Here is a 14,640-nt window from a genome sequence, read left to right as displayed (position 1 = left end):
CTCACAGCTTTCCTGCCTGGAGTCCAGGCCAGAATGTCACTGGGCTGTAGGGCTGGCAGGTGCATTTGCTTTGAGAACCACCCCATGGAGAAACCTGCCCTTAAGTCAGTGCAGTTTAACTCATGGTCCAGGGTGAGGTTAGCTCCCATCACAGCGTGGAGAGAAGGGGGACAAGAGGGAGGGGCATAGACTGCTAGGACTCTGCATTCTGAGAAGTTGAAGATTTGAAATACCATGGTCTGGGAGGTGTCACAATGGATAAAGCACTGGACTCTCAAGCATGAGGTCCTGACTTCAGTCCCCAGAAGCATATGTACCAGAATGATGTCTGGTTCTTTCTCTCCTCCTTTCTCATGAATAAAATAAACAAAATATGTTTTAAGAAATGATTTGAAGTATGTGAACTAATGACATACCTACAAAACTCCTTATACCATTGCTTCATCCTTTCAGCTGATCTGAAATCCAAGAGAATAGGAGAAAGAAAGTAAAATGCACAAAATTCACATAAACATATTGTGAGTGCCGGCCAGTGTAAGCATCATCATCGATTGTTATTGGTGGGACTGTGTGAGTCAGGAGGCCTGTCCTGCTCACTGCGTGTTGAGGGGCCCTGCTCTTTGACAGACAGTTTGCTAGGTTGGCAAGGAAATCTTCTAGAAGGATGAGAAATAGGGTTGGAGGTCGGTCATTGGTGCTGGTGCTTAACTGCACTTGTTACCGTGCACAAGGGTCCGGGTTCAAGCGCCTGGTTTCCACTTGCAGTGGGCTTAGAAGCTCCCTTTGTTTGCCTAAGTCAGAGCCTTTTGTGGACAGCTGAGAGCACACAGCTGTCCTTGTGGGAGTCAGAGCACATGTGGCCAATAGACCCCCAGATGGAGCTGTGCTCCCCCTGACAGTCATGAGGAGTCAGGGCCAGGCTGCAGTCTTACTAAAAAGAGACCATGAAGCTGCAGTCAGCCCAGCCCAAGACCAGCGATGTGCAGGCTCTCAAGACTTTCTTGGCTTTCCTTATGTTGAGTGTCACCCACATGTCCAGCAGAGACACTGAATACTTGATTCTGAAGTCACCCTTGAACCTGGAGATGGAACAGAGCACAGCACTGTTAGGTTGCATCTCCAGCATTCTGGGAGCAGTTGGGTTTCTCCTGGGGAGATGGTGGGTGTGTTTCAGTGGCTCCTTCCCCTCTGAGCTGAGCCCTGAGAGTACAGCAGAGGGAGGGCTGCGGCCTGAGTGCTGTGTGCTGAATGGACCCAACCCAGGATGTCCCTGAACAATCCTTACCAGTGGGAGAAAAGCAGCCACTTTCTTGAACATTGTAGAACAATTATATGCTACCCCCTTTCACTCATTTAGCATCTTTACTGTTGCTTAATTGTTAGTCATAATGATCCATGATCATATTTCACTTATTGGAATTTTCAATTAACTTTTTAGGTAATTACTGTCACCCTGAAAGTGCTTGAGGATTCTAATGAGTCATGGATTATAAGGTTAGTTTAAGGGGGTTGGGCATTAGTGCAGTGGGTTAGGCCCCCGTGGTGCAATGCACAAGGAACAGCATAGGGATCCTGGTTTGAGTTCAGGGCTCCCCACCTGCAGGGCAGTTGCTTCACAGGCAGTGAAGCTGGTATTCAGGTGTCTCTCTTTCACTCCTCTCCTCTGTCCTCCCCTCCTCTCTTGATTTCTCTCTGTCCTATCCAACAACGAATGACATCAACAATAATAACCACAACAAGGGCAAAAAAAAAAAAAAGAGGGAGGAAATGGCCTCCAGGAGCAGTGGATTCATGGTGCAGGCACTGAGCCCCAGCAATAACCCTGGAGGCAAAAAAAATAATTATAAGGTTAGTTCAATATATTTTCCATGAGTCCCAAAGAATTAAGTTGTATTTTCCATATCACTTTGTTTTAATTGCCACTGGGGTTATCACTGTGGATTAGTGGCTGCATGATGAATCCACTGTTCTTACTGATCATTCACCTGTTTCTGTGTGTTTGTTTTTGATAGGACCAAGAGAAATTGAGAGGGTGGGAGACTGCGTTGAAGAGAGGAATGAAATCTGCAGCCCTGCTAACTGCTTATGAAGCTTCCCCCTGCAGATGGGGAGTGGGGTTGAGCCTGGAACCTTGGGCATGGTAATATGTATGCTCACTGAACCAGGTGTGCCACCAGCCAGCCACCCAGTCTCAGTTTCTAAGGGCTTTTCATACCTTTCCATAAGTTAAAGGGAAAATATATACCTCAAAGAAAAAGTGCACAAGTTTACAATGAGTCAATAAGTGCAACAAGCAAGTAGAAATAAAAAAAAGACACCCTAAAGTATTTAATCAAATAGTTTATACTTAGACCTAGATACCTCATTACCCACCTCCTATTTCACTTCCCTCAGTCATACTAAGGCTAATCTTATCAGACAAAGTAAGGACTACAAAAGATGGATGTGGGCAAGAGACCAGCATACTTCAATGATGGCTCTCTTGGTCACCACAGGCCACCCCATCATCTGGGGCCCAAGTCAGGGAATCCTGGGATTCCCACATAGATATGATGAGGCTAGATCTCTGACAGATCCCTCTCTGCACCATTGCTGGTCATCTCCATCAGGAACAACATCATAAACCCTCTTGTGGGCCTCTCAAGGACCTTGCCCTCAATGTGGAACAACAATGGTAGGGACTGCCCCACTCTCCGAAGGGAGGTTGGGTCAACATACACTGCCACTGGAGGAAGGCTGGTCCTGAAATGAGTGCAGCCTAGACACTTAAAAGAATCATGTGAGATAAGCCAAAAGGGGAAAGATGAGTAGAAATGATCTCACTTGTAGGCAGAACATATGATTCAACAACCGGAAGGGGAAACACATAGCAAGAAGTGGATTGGTTTGGTGTATTGAACCAAAGGAAAGGACTCTAGGGAAGGAGGACAGGGAGAGAGCTAGGTTGGGGAGGGTGTGTGGAGGGTGATTGTGGAGTCCAGGAGCATGATGGGAAAGGACCTAAGTTGGTGAAGAGTGTTTTGCAGACACCTATCAAGGTGCAATGAGAAATTACCTTTGTGTCAAGAACTATAAAAAGCACAAACCCTAATAAAATTATTTTCAAAGATAAAAAAAGGTAAGATTATTTAAAACTTGCTTTCCTAGAGTTTTATTCATAAAATTTCACTTAGAGTCTGGAAAAGAGAAATTTCCCACGAGTGGTCATCCCACTTCCGGTTATCTTGTCCATCTCCAAAACTCTCTCCCTTTACACTGTCTGAACTGGAAGATGCTTTGAAGAGTGTTAAACCGGAAACAGCTGCTGGCTATGATAACATCACCCAAGAACTCATTCTTAACCTGGGTCCCATGGCAAAGAAGTGGCTTGCTTCATTCCTGTCCCACATCTTGGAATCTGAATCTGAGCCCAAAGTTTGGCATCGTGCGAAGATAATAGCGGTTTTGAAACCAAAGAAAGACCCAAAACTGGCCGCCAGCTATAGACCAATTTCTCTCCTCTCCATGTGTTACCAACTCCTTGAGAGGCTGCTTCTGTCACGTATTTCTCCTCTTACAGAGAAATTCCTATCACCCGCCCAAGCTGGTTTCCACCCAGGAAGATCTACCTGCGAACAAGCCCTGGCCCTCTCAACTTACATTGAAAATGGATTCTAGAAGAATTTAAAGACGGGTGCTGTCTTTGGTGATCTCACAGCAGCCTATGACATGGTCTGGCACCGTGGTCTCCTAGTCAAGATCTCAAGATGCCTGCCTCCATGGGTGGCCAACACTATATCGTTTCTTCTCCAAAACAGAAGATTCCAGGTGCATCTGGGTGACAAGTCTAGCAGATGGAGACTTGTCTCAAGTGGCCGCCCCCAGGCTCTGTTCTGGCTCCTATGCTATTTAATATTTACATCAATGACCTCCCAGAAACTTCTTCAAGGAAGTTCATCTACGCCGATGACATCTGCTGTGCAACTCAGGCATCAAAGTTCGACATCCTTGAGGAAACACGAAAGACATGTCTCTGATATCTGATTACTGTAAAAATTGGCAACTAATCCATAGCACTAAAAAAAGGTATCATAAGTTTTCCATCTACACCATGCCTCGGCCTCGCATGAGCTTAATGTGCAGGTTGGCGATACGAGAATCCGGCATGAAGCCCAGCCAGTCTATCTTGGCGTTACTCTCGATCGCACTCTGTCATTTCACAAACATCTCATAAAAACTGCAGCAAAGGTGGGCGTGAGGAACAACATCATTGCAAGTCTGGCCAGCTCCTCATGGGGCGCGAGCGCTTCCACACTACGATCATCATCTCTGGCATTATGCTATTCCACTGCAGAATACTGTCCCCCAGTATGGTTCCGTAGCCCCCATGTCCACTTGGTCGATTCCAAATTATATTCCTCTATGAGGATAATTTCTGGAACCATCCATTCCACCCCGGTTCCATGGCTGCCAGTTCTTAGCAACATCGCCCCGCCACATATTCGTCGGGATGCGGCATCATCTAAGTTCATTTCCCACGTCTACGCTCGACCAGACCTGCCAATATACGCGGATATCTTCGCCCCCCCTGTCCAACGCTTGACGTCTCGTCACCCAATCTGGTCCCCTACCCCTACAGTAAACTTTTCTGTTCCAGTCTCTTGGAAACAGAGTTGGCAGTCAGCTGAGGTAAAGAACAAACACCTCATCACAGACCCCTGCAAGTGTCAACCCGGCTTTGACCTAGCATGTTATGAATGGGCCCTCCTCAATCGCTATCGAACAGGCCATGGCCAGTGCGCCGCTATGTTCCATCGCTGGGGAGCCAGAGACGACCCGAACTGCCCCTGCGGCTACAGACAGACTATGATCCACATAGTCAACGACTGCCACCTCTCCAGATTCAAAGGAGGTCTCGAAACTTTACATCACGCTCAACCTGACGCTGTTGACTGACTATGGAAGAAGGGCAAACGCTAGAAGAAGAACTTAGAGTCTGGTAAAATGTAAAAAGCTACTTAAAAACTGTGCCCACCATAAAACCAGGCAGAGTTTCACAAGTACCATGAGAAGGACCATGGACACTAGCAAAGGGAACTGCATGGTGGGAGCTGTCACTGGGTGTCTATCCTCTCTGTTCCCTTCCCCATCTCCTTCTCTTGTCTCTCAGGTACTTTAAAAGAAATTTGAGGAGGACTTTGCTCAAAAGTGTTATCCACTCACTGAATTCATTGCTTCATGTCACACAGAATAAATTCACTTAATGAATCACTCATTCCCTCAGTCCCAGGTACCTGTCACCATGTGCAGGCTGTGAATGTAAACACTTTGCAGAAATTCAGTGTGAGTGTCTGTGAGTCCTGGGAAGCAGGGACTGGCTATGGCTTGTCCTGCCTCCCTCGGGCTGAGCTAGAAGGGGAGACACGTGATGGAAGAGCAGGCCATGAGAGGATCCTCCAGGGTGGGGACCTGCTGGCCTCTGTCTCTGCATCTGTCCTTCAGCCTCTCCACCCTGGCTGCCCTTCCCCAGGACTCAGGCAATCTCCATGCTTCCCCTCTGCTGCCCACCCAGGGCTGGAAAAAAAATCCTTGCAGAAAAGCCACCTCTTCTGTCCTCAGGGCAGCAGAGAAGAGGCAGCAGTGGGGGCAAGAGCAGGGGGAGCAGGTACATACTTTGTGTTGGAGATGAGCAGCACATTGAAATATAAGAACATTTGCCTTTTCTGCCACTTCTGCCCCTTCTGGAATTTGCCAGGGCCAAAGAGCAGGATGCAGCCAAAAGGCACCACAGGAATGTTCTCCTCTTCCAGGCTGCCCTCCTTCACAGAAGAGCTGGAACACAGCAGACCCACAGGGCAGCTTGTCACCAGGCAGGTGGACACAGGGACTCATGCTGATGCCAGCACTTACAAGCATTACAGAGGATCTCAGTCCCCCAGAAGGACTCAGCACCCTGATTCAGTAATCCTGAACTAGACAGAGCTCCTGTGAGAGTTGAGGTCACTCAGGGCCAGAGGAGATGAAGAGCAGTTTGAAGGACAGGGCACAGGGGCTGTCACTTTAGTGCCAAGGGACAAGGAAACAGCAGAGTCTCAGGACATCTTAGAAAAGAGACACTAAGAGGGAGTGAGGGGGAGTGAGGGTATTGGGGTCCTGGTGCTTGGTGCTGGGAAAGGAGTTGAGTGGGGGGTGAAAGTGTTCTGTAGACACCTCTCACTGGGAGATCAGAAATCTTACCCTGTGTCAACCAACTGCACAGTAGTGAGTTAATACTGGCCCTCAATATAAGAATAAAAAATATATAAGGTGCTTTTAAGAGGTCAAAGGAGAGAGGATGAGAAGTGTTTCAGAGAACCAGCTCAGGGCCAACACCGAAAGGCACACAGTGTCTGGAGTGTTGTCAGAAAATCATCAACCCCAGGTATCATCTTCATTTTTTGCCTCCATGACTCTGTTGTCTCCCTGCCCATTCCTCTCCCCCTTTTCTTTCCTCTTCCATTCTTTTCTCTTTTATTTCTCTCTCTCTCTCTCTCTCTCTCTCTCTCTCTCTCTCTATATATATATATATATATATATATATATATCTTCCTCTCATAAAAATAATTTTAAACAGATCCATGTGTGAACTAGAGAGGTCAGATTGCATGGCATCCAAGAGTGTGAAGAGGTCATTCCATTGTGGTTTCAGGTTAACATACACCCTTAGATAACAGGATTCTGGAAAACTCAATCTAATCTTAAATCAGTCATCACTTTGGGGCTTGGGGGGGGGCAGGAATCCCAAGATCAGTAGATAATAAATCAAACATCCAAATGTTTCTCAACTCAAGGAGGTACTAAGCTATTCCTTGGCTGTGCCCTGAGTTAAGTCCACAGGACCCTGATCCTAACAGGTCAAGCCTGCTCTCTGGCATCAGCAGAAGGGAATCTCATGAGCACACATAACTGTTCATGAGACCAGGGCTGAAGCTGAGGATTTCATCAGTGGGCATCACACACAGCACCTCCTGGAACTGCCCTCCTCCTCCGCCAGTTACACAGGGCATGTAAACAGACTGTACCTTTAGCAGGGGAGCCAGCCCAGACACCCTGAAAGTCTCGAAGACTTTCTGGTAGACGCAGACATCCCCTACTCTTCACTCCTTGACACTAAAGAAAGAGCTGGACACAGCACTGTTCACACTGTCATCTCAGTCTCAAGACTGGAGATTCCACTGTAGCCAAGGCCCCTGTGCTGTGATGTCAGAGGTCAAAGGTCAGCTTCCTAAGTGACCAGCTGACAGAGTGACTGACTTCGGGAAGCATGTTGCACCACCAGCTCTTGGTAATTAAATCTTTTTCTTTTGAGATGACTATAGACTTCCAGGCTTTTTCTAGAAATAATGGAAATGTCGACAAAGCGGGAGGTGGAGGCTATGGAGCAGCAGCAGCTGCGTTTCTCTCTTCCCCTCTCCAGGGACAACTAGGAATACCAAAGGACACCACCTGGGACCGCAAAAGGACAGGCCTGGAACAACTTCAGGAACCCAGGAAATCACCAGTGAGTGTGAACTCGTGTGGCTCCTGGACAGAGAGGAGCCTAGGGAGAGATTAAGTGGCTGGTAACAGTCTGGCAGTTTACCAGTAGAGACACCACCTGCAGTCTGTTTCACCAACAAAAAGATGGCTGAAGGGAGGAGAGGACTCCCCTGAGACTCACCAAATGCAGCTGTACTGAGTCTCCGCTGCTACTGCCCTCAGAATCTGGAGCAGCTGCAGGAAGGCCCTGTGCTGACACCAGGGGACAAAGAAATAATTAACGGGGAAACTCAGGAGAAGATCTATACCTCTGTGGCCTAGCTGTGGGGCTGTGAAAGTCTCTTTGCATAACCACTGGATTATCTCTGCCCCACTCTGCTTTATCTCTGGGTCAGGAGACAGTGATTAAGCTAAGAAGCCTACTTAGAGTATAAAAGCCCTCAAGCTCACATAGCCTAAAGGGAAGAAAAAGAACAAAAGAGGCTTTTAAGCCACTGAGCTCCAACTCAAGGATTAAAACAATATGGAAACAACTGTCAACTTCCACAACTGTGAACCCTTTAATTACCTTACTTAGACACAAGTCAATCCAGGCAAGAGTGATCAGTAATTTGAAAACTAGTGGGAGAGGGACCTAATAATATAACGTATAAAATGGTTAAACCAACAAGACTTATTGGAGAAATAAGCCAGGACAAGAGTCCAGCTAAAAGCCCCCCAAAGGGTGAGGCACAAAATAATGAGGTCAACATTCAAACATTAGTTAAAAAAAATAATCACAGGAGCGAGTAAAGAGTTTGAAAGAATTGTCATCAGAAATGCAGAAACAACAAATGAGACTCTGGAAGAAAATACTAATTATCTAAGGTTATTAGAGAGCTGAAAGTTGAAATAGCTGAGCTAAGAACACAACTAGCTGAACAAACTAAAACAGCATCAGAACAGGGTAACAAAATAGATGAACTGCAGAAAACATTAGAGGGGAGAGATTATAGAACAAATGAGGCTTAAGACAGAATTAGAAAGATTGAAGACAAATTAGAGACAACTAAAGGAAGAGATCTCAAAAAGAAATGAAGAGATACTGAAAACAACAACAGAGACCTATGGGATGACTTCGAAAGAAATAATATACACATTATTGGCTTACCAAAGGAAGAAAGGGGTGGGGGGAAGAAAACATTCTTCAGGCCATAATAGCTGAACATTTCTCTAGTCTAGACAACATCAAAGACATAAAGGTTCAAGAAGCCCAGAGGGTCACAAACAGAATTAACCCAGACTTAAAGACACCAAGACGCATCCTATTAGAATGGAAAGGAATAAGGATAAAGAAAGGATCCTGAAGGCTGCAAGAGAAAGAGTTACCTACAGAGGAAACCCCATAAGATTAGCAGCATACTTCTCCACACAAAGACTACAGGCCAGAAGAGAATGGCAAGATATCTATCAAGTGCTCAATGAGAAAGGCTTTCAACTAAGACTACTGTATCCTGCAAGACTGTCATTCAGACTAGATGGAGGCATAAAAAAACCTTCTCAGACAAGCAACAGTTGAATGAATCAACTATCACCAGGCCTTCCCCGAAAGAAGTTCTAAAAGTTCTCCTATAAACAGACCACCAGAAATAGGCCATATATCAGAACACTCTAAAACTCTACAAGAATAGCATTAAAATATCTTCAATCTTTGATATCAATAAATATCAGTGGCCTGAATTCACCTATTAAAAGGCATAAAGTAGGAAGATGGATCAGAAAACACAACCCCGGGGGTAAATAGCCTAATGGTTATGCAAAAGACTCTCATGCCTGAGGCTCCAAAGTCCCAAGTTCAATTCCCCTGCACTAACATAAGCCAAAGCTGGGGGAGTGCTCCGGTGTTCCCCCCCCCCTCCTTTCATCTCTCTCAAAAATAAAATAAACAAAAAGAAACCACAACCCAACAACATGCTGTCTACAGGAAACCCACCTAACTCAATAAGACAAACACAGACTCAAAGTGAAAGGATGGAAAACTATCATACAGGCTAATGGCCCACAGAAAAGGGCAGGAACAGCTAGTCTCATATCTGACATGATAGACTTTAAAATAAATAATATTTTAACATCTAGGGATGGAAACTACTTAATGCTCAGTGGATCAAGAGGACTTAACAATTATTAACATCTATGCACCCAATGAGAAGCCATCTAAATACATCAAACATCTACTGAAAGAGCTATAGCAATATACTAACAGCAATGCAGTCATAGTAGGGGACTTCAACACCCTACTCTCTCAACTCGACACATCTTCTAGGCAGAAAATCAATAAAGACACGAGGGAGCTAGATGAGGAGATAGATAAAGTAGAACTATTGGACATTTTCAGAGTCATTCATCCCAAGAAACTGGAATACACATTCTACTCAAGTTCACAGGGGTCATTCTCAAGGATAGACCATATGTTAGGCCACAAAGACAGCATCAGCAAATTCAAGAGCATTGAAATCATCCCAAGCATCTTCTCAGAGCACAGTGGAGTTAAACTAACACTTAACAATCAACAAAAGATTAGTAATAGTCCCAAAATGTGGGAGATCAACAGTACACTCCTTAACCACTACTGGGTCAAAGAGGACATAAAGGAAGAAATCAAAATGTTTTTAGAGTTCAATGAAAATGAAGACACAAGCCATCAAAATATTTGAGACACAGCTAAGGCCGTACTGAGAGGGAGGTTCATAGCCATACAAGCACACATTAGGAAACAAAAGAAAGCACTAATAAACAGCCTGATTGTACATCTTAAAGACCTAGAAGAAGAACAACAAAGGAACCCTAAAGCAACCAGAAGGACAGAAATCACTAAAGTTAGGGCAGAAACTCGTTATTCAGTCAAGTCATCTGATGATGGGCATCTAGGTGGCTTCCACTCTTTTTCGTTTTCTTTGTTTTTTTTAATATTTTATTTATTTATTTATTTATTCCCTTTTGTTGCCCTTTTGTTTTTTATTGTTGTTATTATTGTTATCACTATCATTGTATAGAATAGAGAGAAATGGAGAGAGAAGGGGAAGACAGAGAAGGGAAGAGAAATCTAGACACCCGCAGATCTGCTTCACCACCTGTGGAGCAATTACCCTGCAGGTGGGGGAGCCAGGGACTCGAACTGGGATCCTTACTCTGGTTCTTGCACTTCACACCACGTGCGCTTAAACCACTGTGTTGCTGCCCAACTCCCTTAGTGTTCTTTTTTAATGATCATTTTATTATAGTTCTCTGGACAGGGACAGAGATGTGAGAGTGAATGAGGAGATGGAAAGAGAGAAGGAGAGACACCTGCAGCACTGCTTCCCTGCTCATAAAGCTCTTCCTCTTCAGGCAGGATAGGTGGTAGTCCATCAGCTTAAACCCAGCAGCTTATAGCTAGTGCTCTCAACCGGGTGCCCCACCCTTCCTTTCCACCACTTCTTGTCTTAATCAGCTCTGGTAAGATGCACTCCATCTGATCACAGACAAGAAACATACAGATTAACATCAGTGAGAGACTCACTGGTTTGAAACATCAAGGTGTTGAGCACCAGACAGATGTGTTTGTGTCTGTGTCTGCTTGAGTGGGAGAGAGGTGGGGAGAAGCCTGTTCTCACTGTCCTGCTGCATCTTCTGAGTGCTTGACCAGGCTGAGGGGTTCCTCAGATTTCTCTTTCTTTCTTACCTTCCTTTAGTATCTTATAAACTATTTGAAAGAAAATACGACATTATTACTAATGACGTGATGCTTGAACAATGCTTTTCCTCATTCAGTCCAGGAAAAACAAGACAGATGTTTGTGTTGTGCCATAAAGAATGATTAAAAGATTAAGGAGGCAATGGATCACATATCCTATATTTCCCTCATGCTGCTGGCACACGGGTAAAGCACAGTCAGGTGCCCATGATTTCATTCAGTTCCCTGGGCTGTCAGACTCATAGGAACTTCACCTCTAAAAGGTTCAGGCAGATTTGCTTTAGCTACGGTTTTGGGATTCAGTCGCATGAAAGCACTCATCCCCTACACACGGCAGCAAAATGAACAAAAATCACCCAATTTTCTTCAAGTACTTAGAAACGAGATTCTTCTAATAGATTCATTCACATATTTTCATTGTGAATTATCATCTTATAACAAGTACATAATGTTGAATAAGAATCAGAAGTTGAATGTATATGTAGATTGATATTAACTGTTAGCTGGAGGCATTCGGCAATTTTTATTTTATTTACTTTTTATTGGACAGAGACAGAGAGAAATTGAGAGAAGAGGAGGAGATAAGAGGAGAGAGACAGAGAGACACCTGCAGTTCTACTTCACCACTTGTGAAGCTTTCCCCCTGTAGGTGGGGACCAGGGCCTTGAACCCTGGTCCTTGCACACTATAGTGTGTGTGCTTCACCAGGGGCACCACCAACTGGCCCCCCAGCAATATTCTGTAAAATGATTCTTCCCATGGTTTATGTTTTAAAAGAATTTAGAAATTGTCTCATACTTTAGAGATGTATTTGGATCTATTTCAGCACCAGAATCAGCCAGAGCTGATCAGGGAGTAAGCAGCTGAGAAAAAAAATCAAAGGACCCTGTAACCTCCAAGGTCATGCCACCTGGTGTCTTCTTGGCCCTTGACTTGGGCCAGTGCTGGTTCTCTCCTGCCCTGTCACCTTCTCTCACTCTACTTCTGTCTGTCTCTATCATAATGAAAAAAATAATAATGAAAGGGAAACTGGCCATTGGATGCAATAAACTCATCACACAGGCACCGACCCATAGAGAGAACCCCTGTGGTAAAAATAAATAAAAAAATGTTTTTAAAATTTTATAAAATCAAACTTCAAATGACAATTAAATATTTTCTATAGATGTGCTGTCAATACAGTGGGATAGTAGGGTTAACTCTATGTAGGAAATTATTTCTTCCACCAACTAGGTTGTTGAGCCTATGGATCAAAGACCTTGAGGCTGTTTCATTTTCTTCTTTTCTTTTCTTCTTCTTCTTTTTTTTTTTTTTTTGCTCCTGTTCTTTTTGGTATCACTGGGGCTTCACTGTCTATGCCAATTTCTTCCACCCACACAAGGACAGAGAGAGGGGAAAGCTCTCAGCACTGCCATCTTCTACAGTGTGGTGAGGCCCAGGCCTGAGCCCAGTTGGTGCACAAAGCAAAGTGGGCAGCTCTCTGTCTCGGCCATCTTGTTGGTCCTGAAGGGTCTTTACTACCTCTATTCTAGCTTTTACCTCATTTTACAACATTTCAACATACAATCCATTCAGTATAAGACAGTTTTCAGATCTTTAAATATCTTTTATTTATTAATGAGAAAGATAGGAGGAGAGAGAGAGAAAGAACCACACATCACTCTGGTACATGTACTGCCAGGGACTGATCTCAGGACCTCATGCCTGAGAGTCCAATGCTTTATCCACTGCACCATCTCCTGGACCACTAGATTTTTTTTAAATGTATCATTCACTTAACTTTCACCACTACGAAAATCTTGTTACTTTATATCCACTTATTTAAAAATTATAGATGAGCATGTTTCCTGGTGCAGAACAGTATATGACAAGACCAGGACAAATGAAACAAAGTCTTTACATTTTTGGAATAAGATATTATTACTATTTATTATTATTATTACTATTATTATTATCTTTATTTACTGGATAGAGACAGCCAGAAATTGAGAGGGTTAGGGTTAACAGAGAGGGAGAGAGATGGAGAGACACCTGCAGCCCTGCTTCACTTGCAAAACTTTCTTCCTGCAGGTGAGGACTGGAGGCTCAAACCCTGGTCCATCAGAGCCATCACAGCCACCCATCCTGTAGCCCAGCCCCTCCCTGGACCATGTCCCCCATGACAGCAGGGCTGCGCTGCAGGTCTGTGGACTGAATGAAAAAGAGGATGCTGACGAACTCTGTTAATAATCAAGACAACTGAAGCCAAGGCAGGTGGAGGACTAAAGGAGCCTTTTATTCAAGCTTGGGCCAGGGGCTCAGATCTTTCTGATAAGTTTGGCACAGGTCCGGGCACAGGCTGGAGAGCAAAAAGTGTCTACCTGGGATGTCAGGTGGTAGTACAGTGGGTTAAGCGCAGGTGGCACGAAGCTTAAGTGCCAGTGTAAGGATTCCAGTTCCAGTCCCCGGCTCCCCACCTGGAGGGGAGTCGCTTCACAAGTGATGAAGCAGGTCTGCAGGTGTCTCTCTTTCTCTCCTTCTGTTTTACCTTCCTCTTTCCATTTCTTTCTATACTATCCAACAACGACAACATCAATAACTACAACAATAAAACAACAAGGGCAACGAAAGGGAATAAGTAAATTTTTTTTTTTAAGGATCATCCCAGAAGAAGAGGCTGCAGGTTAAGGGGTGGGACTTGGACCCATTGCTCAGGGTCTGGTTGCTTTGGTTACTGTTATCTTTCCTTCAGAGGTGTGCCTGGGAAAACTTAGCCTCCACATAAGAGACCCAAGTGGGGGGACCCCTCTAGGAGGCAAGAGCTATCAGTGTTACTGAAGTGCTTTCTCAGTAAAGGTTCAGCTCGGCCTTCACCGTCTCCACCTGTCGTCCCTTGCTCACCCCATGAAGGCCAGCCTGCACTACACATCTGCACTGCCTCAGACCTTCCATACTTCTCAACCCTTTATTACAGTTTCAGTTTTTTAGTTTTTTTTTTCTTTTGCCTCGAAGGTTATCACTGGGGCTCGAATCCACTGTTGTTATCACTGTCGTTGAATAGGACAGAGAGAAATGGAGAGAGGAGGGGAAGACAGAGAGGGGAAGAGAAAGATAGACACCTTCAGATATGCTTCACTGCTGTGAAATGACTCCCCTGCAAGTGGGGAGCCCGGGGCTCAAACTGGGATCCTTACGCGGGTCCTTGCACTTTGCACCACCTGTGCTTAACCCGCTGTGCGACTGCCTGACTCCCTGTGTCTCTTCCTCTTGATCTGCTCCCTCCCTTCTTGATTTCTTTCTGTCTCTGTCCAATAAATAAAGATAATAAATTTGTTTAATAATCTTTTTTTGCCTCGAGGGTATTGCTGGGCTTGGGTGCCTGCCCTACAAATCCACTGTTCTGAGATGCTATTTTTTCCCTTTTGTTGTTGGGAAATTGTGAGGATGTGGTA

The sequence above is a fragment of the Erinaceus europaeus genome, chromosome 14 (assembly GCF_950295315.1).
Source record: "Erinaceus europaeus chromosome 14, mEriEur2.1, whole genome shotgun sequence".
Classification (NCBI taxonomy): Eukaryota; Metazoa; Chordata; class Mammalia; order Eulipotyphla; family Erinaceidae; genus Erinaceus; species Erinaceus europaeus.
This window is presented reverse-complemented; position numbering follows the sequence as displayed.